This window comes from Vicugna pacos, chromosome 15, assembly GCF_048564905.1.
Source record: "Vicugna pacos chromosome 15, VicPac4, whole genome shotgun sequence".
NCBI lineage: Eukaryota > Metazoa > Chordata > Mammalia > Artiodactyla > Camelidae > Vicugna > Vicugna pacos.
The window spans coordinates 54390460-54403574 of record NC_133001.1 but is presented as its reverse complement, the minus strand read 5'-3'; positions in this window follow the sequence as shown (position 1 = coordinate 54403574).

The window sequence follows — 13115 nt, the reverse complement described above, 5'->3', positions numbered from 1 at the left end:
CGTGGCTTTCCCTTGCTTGACTTCTGGGTCTGGGAACTCTGCCAACTTCCCCTCAACTCTTTTTTTTTTCAATTTTAAAAAATTGTGGTAAAATACATATAACACAAAATTTACCATCTTAATCATTTTTTATTGTACAGTTCTGTGGTCTTGAATACATTCATAATATTGTGCAACCATCACCACCATCCATCTCGACTTTCCATCTTGTAAAACTGAAACTCTGTCCCCATTAAACAGTAACTCTGCATCCCCCGGCCCCCCTGGCTTCCCGGCTCCCCTGGCAGAGGCAACCACCCTTCTACTTTTGGTCTCTAAAGATTTTGACTACTCTAGGTACCTCATATAAGTGAAATCATTTATGGTTTGTCTTTTTAGGACTGACTTAGTTCAGTTAGCATAATGGCCTCAAGGTTCATCCAAGCGTAGTCTGTCAGAATTTCCTTCCTTTTTAAGGCTGAATAATACTCCACTGTATGTATAGACCACATTTTGTTCACCCATTCCTCTGTCAGTGGATGCTTGGATTGCATCCGTGTTTTAGCTGTTGTGAATAATGCTGCTACGAATACGACTGTGTACCCATAAAACGGGAAATTCACATCCATAAAAAGGAATGAAGTACCACCCCAGGCTGCAGCATACGTGAGCCTTGAAAACCTTATGCTAAGAGAAAGAAGCCAGAAACAAAAGGCCTCATGTTGTATGATTCATTTGTAAGAAATGTTCAAACTAGGCAATTCATAAAGACAAAGATTAGGGGTTGCTGGGGGCTGGGAAGAATGGGGAATGACTTTTTGGGTTGATGAAAATGTCCTGAAATTAGATGGTAGTGACAGCTGCCCAATGTTATGAATATACTTAAAACCACTGAATCGTGTACTTAAAACAAGTGAATCTCATGGTGTGTATGTTACAGCTTAATTTTAAAAAAAGAAAAAGCTGCCTCCCTCAGCCCCCTGCCGGCTCACACAGGCTGGGAAGAGCTGCCCTGGGGGAGTGGAGCCAAGGGAGAGAAGAACAAGGGTGTGCTGTTCAAACCCCGGCAAGTCCCTCACTTTTGTGTCCCTGGGAGAAAGCATCCGAACGTGGAAGGGGCCCAAGCCGCCTGCTCCAGCTGCAAGCTCGGCAGGTTTGCCAGGGAAATGCTAGGAGACGGTCCTGAGCCCATGGAGCCGTATGCACACCGTGCGAAAAAGTGGATTCCCAAAAAATCTGAAAAACTGACCAATGGATCTTGCTTGGAATGTGTTTAGAAGAGCTGATCATTTAAAGGGACGCCTATGGTGGAAGAGATTGTGTTATATATAAATCAGAGTCGACTGTGATCTTCCTGTCGGATAAAACTCACTTTTTATTATAGAGTTTAAGGGTCACCCGATTCCTCTTCATTTAATCTTTTAGAACAATGAATAATTGTTCATTGCACACTGAGCGCCAGACACCAAGCGTCATTCATTCACCAGGCATACAACATTTCAGAAGGCCCTGCCCTCCAGAGCTCACCCCTGTACCAAAGCTGGCTGTGCGCTGGAGATGCTGGTGGCCGGACATCTCCCCATCCCAAAGTGTGGTTCTAGACCAGGAGCATCGGCATCACCTGGAGCTTGTTAGAAATGTAGGTTCTCAAGCCCCACCAAGACTTGGGCTGGGACAGAGAAAATACAAGTCTTCAACAACTGATGGTGAGAGAAAGGAGGGAAGGAGGGAGGGAGGGAAAGAAGGGAGGGAGGGAGAGAAGGAAGGAAGGAAGGAAGGAAAAAAAGGCCTTCATTTCCTGGGTATTCCCTGCGTGGTGCTGTGTTACCACAGTCACCGCTGCTGGGTAGCACGAAGCCTTCACAGGTGAAAACCTAGCATAGATTACGATGTGTGAAGACCTGACGTTTACTAAGTACTAAGTGCCAGGCTCTGGGTGGGGGCTTTCTCACACATCAGTATCTTAATATCTTTCCAGGACAAAGCCTTTGAGCAGAGGGCTAGAATGCCACATCTCCCGAGGGCTTCAAGTCCGCGGAAAAACAGGAGCGCTTGCTGGCTCTAACGGTGCACTTAGCCACCGAGGAGCTGGGAGAAAAGAAAATTCAATTAGACTAACAGGTGATTCTCCTTCATAATTGAAATCTTTCTTTTAAAACCCATCTGGCCGGAGCTTCTCGGCTGCGCACTGCAGTCGGAGACGCTGCTGCCGTCCTCTCTCAGAACGTGATCAGGATGCACGTGTCTATTATTTCCAGTGAAACCAGGAAGGGTGTTTTCACACTGTCTGCTGGAACAAACGTCACCCCTATTGTCTGACCCACTTAACTTTTATGAAGGTAATTCTTTCAGGCCCCACACACCCACTCAGTCCAAGAGCTGGGCAGAGTTGACCAGAACAATCCAGACACAGAAACCTATTCTCACCAGCGTTGTCATTAGCAAGCTGGCTTCTAGACTGTGTACCTTTTGGTTACTGCATTGGCGCAATTGTCACTGCAAAATAAGGAGAACCCCCACAATTCCAAATCCCTGAGTCCAGGGGGAGGATGTGCACCCCCTTCTGGTCCTCAACATCAACCTGACAGATGTAGGGAGGGGAGCGATTTCAGGCACCCTGACGAGGGCACTTTGAACATCTCCAAATCTTCCAAGCCTCGGAAGATTCCTTGTGGGAAAGAGGCTGCACCCACCATGTGCCCGCAGCCAAGTCACTCCATCTCGAGGCTCCAAAGTCCCTGGCGTCAGCCAGTGCTCGTGGGTCATAGTGACAGCTACGGAGTGCTGACCCAGTGCCAGGCACTGTGCTAAGCTTCCAGAAACCTCCAGAACCAAGGTGAGGGACAACAGTGTTCTCAGATGTCAGCACCCTTCAGAATCACCTGAAGGATCTCTTAAAATGCTGATTGCTGGCACCGCCCAGACATGGATGAGGATAACCCATAACTGCACGGATGGTATTCACTGTCTATCTGAAAGTCAAGTTCACCTGGATGTCCCGTAATTTATTTGGCAATCCCATTCCCAGGGTTTCCTAAAGAGCAGGTCTGCAGTGGGGTTTGAGAATTTGTACTTCCAGTAAGTTCCTGGGTGAGGAGGATGTTGCTGGCTTGATGGCCATACTCTGAGAAACACTGAGGAAGGTAATGGTACTGTCCCCATTTTACAGGTGAGTAAATGGGGCACAAAGAGGTTCAGCAACTTGTCCAGGACCACACAGCCATGACTGGGACCAGACAGCCTGGCTCCAGTCCTGCTCATTAGCCTCTGCGCTAATCACCCAATGAGAGGTGCTCGTCGGAAGAGGCATACAGCCTCCCCGGCGGCTGTCTCCTTACACACCCGCCCCCCTACCCTGCCCCCATCATCTACTCTTCAGACAAAAGGCAGAATGATTGTTTTAAAACCAAAGTTGAATCACGTCACTCCTTAGCTCAAAATCCTACAGTGGCTCCCATCTTCCTCAGAGTAAAATCCACATGTGCACTGTAGCCCAATGGCTATCTGATCTGGCCCAGGCTCCCTCTCTGATCTTATTTCCTGACCACCTCCCCTGGTTCACTCTTTTCCAGGCACACTGGACTTCTTGCTGATCTTTGGACACTCCAGGCAGACGCCTGCCCCAGCTGCCTCAGGGCCTTTGCACTTACTGTTCCCTCTATTTGAATGCTCTTTCTCCATCGCTCCCTCATCTCATTCAGGTCTCTGCTGCAATGTCAGATCATCAGGATGGACCCCAGTCACTTTACCTAAGACATAACCCACCTTCATCGCTCTTCATCCCCTGATCCTGACTATTTTTTTGGAGAACTTACCACCATCCGACGTTTCCTGTGTATTATGCACTTAGCTACGTACTTGTTTATTGTTTATCTTATCCGTCTCCATTCACTAAAAAGTAAGCTCCGTGAAAGCAAGTCATTGGGTTAATCACTGCCTAGAACAGTGCTTGGCATGGAGCAGGTACTTGAGAAAAAATAGTAAATGAATTAATAGATCGTGTATGTCCATCCCATTACCACCCGATCTGTTATTGACATGAACGATGCCAACCTGTTACACAAATAGTGTGAGGCATTTTAGGCAAAATTATCATTCAAAGTAGCTGTCAAAAAAGTTGGAAAAATACTAATCATCACGTTAACTTGACTTTGGGAAATAAACACAGAATTGAAATATCCAGCGGCATGTAGGGTACATCCCAGCCCCACTTACAGAAAGCTGCCTTTTCACAGGGCCACCGCTTGCTCAGAACTTAATGTGTTAACACACACGGGCTGTTTCCTAGCAGCAACTCCACATTCAAGCAGAGGCCTGGAATTAAAACGTCTCTACTTTTCTTTAGCCAAATGGTAGTTCTAATTATAGCATTCAGACTGGCATGCACTTTTATTTACTCATCTCTAGCCCAGGGCTTATAATTAAGAGTTCGTGCATTCTACCTTGGAAAATGGGTGACAAATTATTACAATGTGTTCTGGGGTTGTGTATGATTAGAGTAGGGTGGTTAAGGAAACTCGGGGTGTTATCCATTTCTGTAATTATGCCATCACATTACAGCTAGTGCCTGTGGCCAGGACCCTAGCAGGCAGGCAGGCATGGAACGAAGCTGCTTGTCTAGATCCCACGAGAAAAGAAGGCAGATATGTCCAGGGAAGCACAGGAGGGCAGGAGCCCCCAGTTCTGGTCCTTGCCTTGCCCTGACCAGCTGGCAACCCCAGAAAAGCCATTTAGCACCTGGCTGAGGGTTCATGACACCTATCTTGGCCCCCAATCTAGCAAATAGTAGGTGCTCAATGGATATTTGTAAAGTGAAGAAAGTGTGTGAATAAATGAATTAATTAATGAAAATCATTCAGTCCAACTTTGAATTTCCTTTCTGACAGCATGTCTTACTTGCTCACTCTGCCCCACAGTGATAATATCCCTGTGAGCCTTGTTTTGGTTTTGGTTTTGGTTTTGGTTTTGGTTTTGGTTTTGGTTTTGGTTTTGGTTTGTTTTGCAGCAGCAGATTCTCTCATATTCACAGGTGCGGGGGGCCTGAGGAATTCAACACATCTTTTTGGAGAGACACAGCTGAACCCCTAACACGTCCCTCTTTGGGCACAGCCTGCACCCCGAGACGGTCCTGATGGGGTTATAAAGGCCTGGCCCCTTGCTCCAACTTGGGACAACTGTGAAGGGCTGTTCCGGCCCCAGAGCATCCCTGGGCGTAGCTGAGACCCCCACTGTTAGGCGTCACTGCTCAGTTTTTCTCTCCAACCAGCTGGGCTGCCCGCCCTCCTCGCACAGACCGTGATCCTGGAGCACTGCCCCCACCAAACTGCCTGAACTCTGTCTCAGGGTGAGCTTCCTGGGGGACCCACCCTGCGTGGGGAGATGGGCCCCCAGTACACCGCGTGCAGCCAAAGGAGGGTCCCCCTCACAGCCACACGGTGATAGGACAAGCTAGCTCCAAAGATGATGCTCTTGCCCAGAACATTCCAGAACCGCACCTGATTCCGTCTGTGAGCAGATGTGGGAACTTCCTCCTGTTTCGGTGACCTCCTGGGGTATAATCCTTGGCCTGGGTGACTTTTAGCTATTTTCAGTTATTTATTTATTCCTTCCCCAGAGAGAGATTTGTTGGGCCTCTGCTAGAGGCCAGGCCCATGCTCCCCACCAAGGCCCCCCACCCGGGAGTCAGCTCCCATCTGCGGGCAGTAAAAGGAAACTCCACGTCAAACTGCGCGCAGATTGTCAGTCACTCTGCCTTACTTCTGGAATTCAGCCTCAGAGCCTCTAACAGCTGCCTGCATTCCCAACTGAAATATTAAAGGAAATATTTTTGTTACGGAATTTCCCTGCTTTGCCAGAATCTTGCTGCACACTTGCAATGATTTTTCTGGGCTCCACGGAAGGCGAAGGAACAAGCCCGGAAAGAGCGAGTACAGAAAACCCAGGGCGGCGGCGCTGATCCGCACACGGCAGCCAAGCGCCCCGTCCGCTCCTCTCCCGTCGTGAAATCACCTTCCCAGTTTGAAAGAAAAAGTGCACGTGAGCCCAACGCCAAGAAGACAGCGGGGAAAATCAGCACTGGGGTCCGCCCTGTCTTCCCGGAGGACAGAAGTCACACCTCCCTCTGACCTGGGCCCCCTTTCTGTCCGGCCTTACTTCTTCCACGTCGTCGCTGTAGCTGGAGTCAGTTGTAATTCAGGGGTTAGAGCATTCCTGAGATACCATTTAGTCCACCCCTTCACCTCCGATTACAGATGAGAAAATTATACCATAAGGGGCAGTTACTCTGTATATACCGAGAAATAAAATATATATATATTTTTTAAAAGATTGATGAGTCTGTATATGAACAAATAATTAAATTCCACAGGTTACAAAACCGATCAGAGGCAGCTCTTCACAGTCCTAGTCAGCACTGATGCTTCTGGTGGCTGTGGGATTTGTGAACGGGTCTGGCAGGGCCTGGGAAGGAAGGGGTTAAATAATTCTCAGCACCCGCCCCCTTCCTTTCCTGGTCCAGAGGTTTAACCTGAATCCTACTCATTCCTCACTGCAGGGGGGAGGGCGGGCTGTTTTTTTTCAATAGCTCAGTCCTTGTCCTGGTCTACTGATGTGACTTCAGCTCTGATCCTGCACTGTTTGTTACCAGACTTCTCACATCATAGACAGTGCAGCGTCATCACTCCAGATAAGAGAGAGATGGTAAAAAATGTTTCTGGTCATGTTAACTAATTTTACAGTGTTTGAACTAGACAATTCGCAGATCTTCCAGGAAAGTGGAAGATCCTCGTTACAAATCAAATGCAAGAACACGTAAGAAATCAAGAGAGGAAGAAAGAGGTTCCTAGACAAGACAGGAAAATGCCAGTTTTCAAGAACAGAGGAAAAGTGAAATCTAGGAACAAACTGCTGGCAAGACTGACCAGTTTTGAGCAAAATTCCAGCATGGTGTAGTTTTTATATGATTAGTGAAAAGAAAAGACCTAATTGCTGGGAGTCGGTGCGCAGTCACTGGGAACCAATCTCATTCCATTTTTATCAGGTCATTAGGGTGACAGCCCGGGGGATGACATGGAACTAAATCATCTTTATTTCAGCAAGAAAAATTGTCCACATCCTCCCACAGTTCTTCGTAAAACAAAAACAGCAGCAGCAGCGTCTAGAGATGAATAATGACAGATGGCAGCTGGTGGCCTGAGTGTGACAGCAAGGGAGGCTGATGCCACCAAACCACGCTTCCCAGCCCAAGCTGCCCACATACCTACAGGTGTATGATGGTGCTGCTGGGATCTGTGAGCCAGATGTGGTATCTCCAAAGGCCTATACCCACAGGCCAGCCAGCACAGCATTTCAGCAGGCCTAACAGATGTTTGGTAGAAGGATAGAAAAATTACAGAACTTTGGAACTTAAGTATGAATGCTAGAATTTTAAAGACACCCCCTAAAAAAATAGGCAATTTTCAAAGAGCTTAGGAAGAGAAATAGAGCTTATTTCCTAACAATAGAGGAAATGGAAGTTTCAAAAAGCAGAGTAAACAGAAAGTACAAAATAAGATCATGGAAAAAAATCCAAATATCAATAATTATAATAAATATAAATGAATTAAACTTGCTACTTAAAAGACAGAAGTTCTCAAGCCGGGTTTTTTATTTGGGACAACCTTACGCTATTTATAAGAGACACACCCCAAACATAAGGACTCACATTTAAAACAAATGTCTGTGGGAAAAAATAGCAGGAAAGTATTTATCAAAAGAAAATGAATATAGTTATATTAATAGAAGAAAAAATACATGTGCTTTCTACAACTGTGTGCAAACTTACTACATAATGATGAAAAGTGGTAGCTAGGTATCGTAGTCTTAAGGCTGATATATCTAACAACACAGACTCAAAATAGTTTAAAACCTATGCTTTGGGAGCGCTGTTTTCTCATTCACAGAAGGAGAATTAATCACACAGAAGAAACTGCATTATGAGGACTCCGGGAAATGCTGAACGTGAAAGCGAGTCATTAAAACGAGAAATGCTACCTAGACTGAGTGGTCATTAGTGAGGAGAAACAGATCCACCTGCTCCCTGTGGAGAGAGGCCTGGCCTGAAGGCCCATCTAGATCCAGTAGGGCTTCTGGAAACTTCTGTGTGACTCCGAGGTGGAAGATCTTTGAGAAGCTGATGAAACCTACAGCTCGCCTTCCCACCCCCAAACTGCACACCTGCAGAGAATGTTACAGATAATATCAGGGGGTTCCCAGTACCTCTGAAGGACACCCTGCAAATTTTTCAGGGTCCCTGACAGAGATGAAGTTGATTCACTTAGAAACCATGTCATGGGAGGAATGTTTAAAGAGACTGGAGGGCCTGTCTCGGAGAAAAGCTGGCTCACTGGAGGTCTGAGAGCATCCACAGTTACTTAGAGGCCATCATGGGTCTTGTTCTCAGCAGTTCTAGGGGGCAGAATGGAGGCCAGTGAGAGAAGCTCAGTGCCTCTCTCAGAAAAGCATTTGTAACAGGAGAGCACCAGACATGTCATAATGGAGAGCTCTCTGCAGTGCATGTGGTCCAACAGAAGCAAGGAGGCTGCAGAAGGGACCACTGGCTTGAGACAGATGCTGGACCCAAGATGTCAAGCTCTTCCTCCCATCCCTTACAATCCTATGGACCATGTGTGGGGACATTCTTTCCTCCTTCCTTCCCTCCACAACTGTTTATTGAGCACCACTACTGGCCAGGCACCATTCGAGCTGGAAATGCATCTGTGGTGTTTTGTCTCAGATGAGGGAAACGATGAACAAAATAATATGAGCTAATGACGCTAAGAAGAAAGTAGTAATGAGACAGACTGGCAGTGAGCTGGGCAGGAGCGCGTTATTAGCAGGTCATGAAAGGGACGGTTTTGGCACTGAGATCAAGTAAGAGCCAACCACAGAAGAGAGAGTCCCAGGGTACAAAAAACGTGGAGATGTAAGGTAGGACCAGGTTGGTGGCACTGGAGTCCAGGAAGAACCCAGGTGCTGTCATAAGGCTGCTGCTAGGTTTTGTTCCAGTTTCTATTTATTGGGAAGAATGATCATGTGTTGACCTCAGTGAGATCCAAGACTTTGATAGCTAAGATCTGTATAATCACTGGGAAAGTGAAAATTAGCCCCGCTAATGGGCACATGAGATTTCCAACAGGACATGGATGAAGCCAACAGAACAAAAAAGCTGGGAAACCAAGACAAGGCCATGCTGCAGTTGCAAAATGACTAACTCGCTCTCCAGCATCGCCCAGCACGAGACCAATCACGAGGATCCTTTCCAAGATGGCCTTGGGTTGCTGGATGGGAGTGGCTCTCGGCCGCAGGAAGCCACGTGACCCCAGCATGGGGGCACAGGAATGCTCCTGGGGTCACTCTGCATTGTGGGCTGCAACAGACTCATGACAATATTAGCCAGCATCATTCTTAAGAGCTGCCAGGCAGTTCGCTAAGAGCTTGACGCACAATATGGGATGCTTCATGTTGTCATGATCCTCTGGGGTGACCGCTATTATTGCCACCTTCCGAGAGGGTGGGACTGAGACTTAGAGAGGAGAGCTATAAAGTAGCAGAAAGGAGATTCAGACGGAGTCCACCCCATTAAGGAAGCTTGTCTGATGCCATCTGCAAACAAGGGCCTTCACTAGCAAAGCTGTTCTCAGCATTCTGAGTGCTACTGAGGGCAGGAGCCCGCACTGGCTTTCAGGTCTGACCCCTAAGTGCTTGCTCTTAATCATCATATTTTACCACCTTCCTGCATGTAAACTCACTAAGCAGATTTCAGCCCTAATGCAAAATGCAGGAGGCATCCCATTCTAGTGCTCTTGTTCCCAGGAGAACTTACAAGATGCAAATACAAACACATCTTCCCTCCTGGGAGGCACTCCTCACCCATAGTTCAAAGGCACCATTAGAGTTGATAGCCTGGAGCGAGCACTTCCTTCCAGGAGCATCTGCAGAGTCTTACAGGGCTTTCCAGACCGGGCTGAGTTTGTGCTGCTCCCCAGGGGTCCCTTCTGATTTACAGACTCCCCACCAGCTTGTAGAACCAACGTGTCTGAGGCAGCTGTTGGCTTTTGCGGTAATCAAAACAAGGCTAATATTGGCAAAATAATAAGCAGGATATTGTGAAAGTTGCATCAATAAACAAAATATTTTCCCACCCATTTGGTTTTGCCGCCCAAAAGCCAACTCTTGTATCCCTCAGCATTTGCTTCAGATGTGACTTCCTCCTAAAAACATCAGCCAAGCAGTTTTCTTTAACGAGGCTCCCCTGACTCCCTTGTTTGGAAAAGAAGAGTCCCACTCGGAGAGGGAGGAAGGAGAGGTCGCAGAACAGGAGCCCTGGGAGGACTCGATGCGGGACTGATCCCAAGCTGCAGTTTTCCCACTTGGAGAGGCAAGCTCCCTGGGCCTCTGTGTCTTCATCTGTCAGTTGGGGTGAAGACAAATCAGACTACAGGATGAAGTCACAGCGCAGTGACTCCAGGGGAGGAAGACAGAGGAAACGGCTCAGCCAAGGTCACACAGAGGGGGAGGCCCGCGCTAGGACGGGGTCTGCCTGGTACATATCCCCGGCTCTCTACCTGGCCAGGGGCCCTCCTCCACGGTCCCCAACCTGCCCAGCCACCCCAGCTCCAGCACAGCCCGGGTCAGGGACCACCAGGGGACCACAACCAGCAGGGGGCCAGGGGCCCAGCCTGGAGCAGGGGGAGGTCTGACAGATCAGGCTCCTGGGGGCACAGACCTGCGCAGTCAGTCTGGTAGGAAAGTCATGAGGACTCAGACGGGGGCTCAGAAGGGAAAAAGGAAGGCAGCCTGATCCAATGTCATAGTAGCCCTGTCTTGGGGGAAAAAAACAATCCTCTGAGCCACAGAAACCATAGTTTGGGGGCTGGAAGGGGTCTTAACACCATTCAAGTCAGGCACCACAGACCCCCTCCGGGTGGATATTCAGCCCGCAGGTACTGGCGCAGTTGTTAAAACGTTGACATCCCGCCCTACTGGCTGGAAAATAGCTGCTGCCCCCACCTCTCACCTCTGCACACCTGCGCAGCGGGAGGCCTCCCGTCCTTTCCCACTGGCCGGTGCCTGGGCCCTACCTGTTGTAAATAAAGCATCACCCCAATCCGAGGCCACTGTTAACTGAGGGCTCTTTGTCCAGCACGTCTTTCCCTCAGGCCCACTGCTGGGTTCCTTCTTTGGACATTACACTCATTTTCACAGTATCTCAAACCTTAAAGTTGCTTGACTTCTTTCCGGTGCCCTGGGATGATGGTAGGAGAGGTAATTGGTGATTCTAGGTGGGAAGGAGGATGCAAAGCTACAGGCTGCCCCCTGCTGCCCAAAATGAGTATTGCAATCATCCCCAGTAACAACTTTCTCCTAAAATGCACTCAGCCCATTAGTGGGAAGTTAGAGAATAAAGAAAAATCGATGCCCCCAGAATATTTTTTCCAATGCTTAAAATACCCTCAAATCCCAGGAATCCAGAGCCTTCAGAATACCAACCACTGAGTTTATACTGTGCATAGCCAAGCAAAGCTGTTTATGACAGACACTTTTCTTCTGCAAACAATTTAAGAAGAGACCAGGAATGGCAGTCAGCAGGGGATCGGGTCCTGGCTCCACATTTCCTGCCCGTGTAACCAGCGAGGGGGATGGTTTTCCTGAGCCCCCAGGCTCTGCACCCAAATCCAGATACGATCAGCACCCCCTCCCAAGGCTGTCTTGATGCTTTAGGGAGAAATGCAGGTAAGGACACTCTCAGTCCTGAAGTGCTACAAAAATGCTATTTTACTGTAATTATCTATCAGGGAATATTTAAATCATCTCCCAGAGCTCAGACTGGTATTGAAAATGTGGAGTGCTTAATTGCTGGAAATGATCAGGGACGCCCCTGGGGAAATGGGGAGTAGTTAAGTGTCAGCCCACGTGGCACAAGTGGAGAAGAGTTAACACAGCAGGCTCGAGACTGCTGTCCTCAAACGTCTGGCGCATAAGACTGGCCCTTCACTGGTGCCTGGGAGCCTGGATTTCAGGAGGGTTTCCTCCAGTCCCTGAAAAGAACATCTCACTGCACCTAAACTGTTTGCGCTACATTTCCAAAAATAGACAAGTTAAAAGAATGGCACAATGGGCACCCACATACCCATTCCTTAGATTCTACAGTTAACGTCTGATTGTGTTTGTTTTGTCTCATATCTGTCCATTCCTCTACCATCTATCAGTCTGAAATAGTTTCTAAATAAATTTTTAATTTTAATTTTTAAAAACCATCCCCCATGGAAACATTCAGCTTCTACATATAGCAGGCACCTGATCATCCTGGATGCCCCTGATGGCTTTTTTGGTCCTGTTCCTTATCTCTGGCCAGGGGACCAGGGCTGAGGTATCTGAGCAAACTGCATGGCTGTTCCAGGCTGTTCCAAGCTACTCTGTGCCACAGCCTGCAGTCAGCCTTATGAGTGGATTTTCACACAGCAAGCACTGCCCTCTCTGGGCACTGGGTCCCATGGGCACACTCATGGGACCCCTTCCAGAGATTTGAGATCAGAGCCGCCGCTCCTGGGGCATAGCATGGACCTGTCCTGGCTACACTGAGGCCACAAACACTAAGAGGGAAAAATCACCAGGGAAGCCAATTTCTGGGCCCAAAGGGCTCCCAGTCCCTCTTTTTGGAGAAAATTTCAGTCACCAAATGCCAGCCCTTCTCATCTTAGCTCTGGAAGAAGAATAGAGGAAGGAGGAGAGATGGAGTCCCAGCCCCACCAACAAGTGATGTTGTTCCAGAAGGTCACACTCACTCAGCCCCTTCCTCATTCAAGTGCCGACGGTTCTTTGTGGCCTGACAGCTCTCACTGTGGCCCATGGTGATGTCATCTCAGCTGCTGGACCTTTCCTGATTATCTTTGCCCTGTGGGCTTAAAGGCAGCAGTGTCCCCACCGTGCACCACTAAACAGCCCCCTCTGCCCCCACGCAGCTCTAAACAGCTGTGGCCTGGGCTCCTCCCCTCCAGCCCTGATGCTGGCGCCCAAACACCACTGTTCTCTCTTGCATCCAAGCTTTTGCTCTCATCCCAGTTCTTGCACCTGGCAAATCCTTTTCACCTATAAAG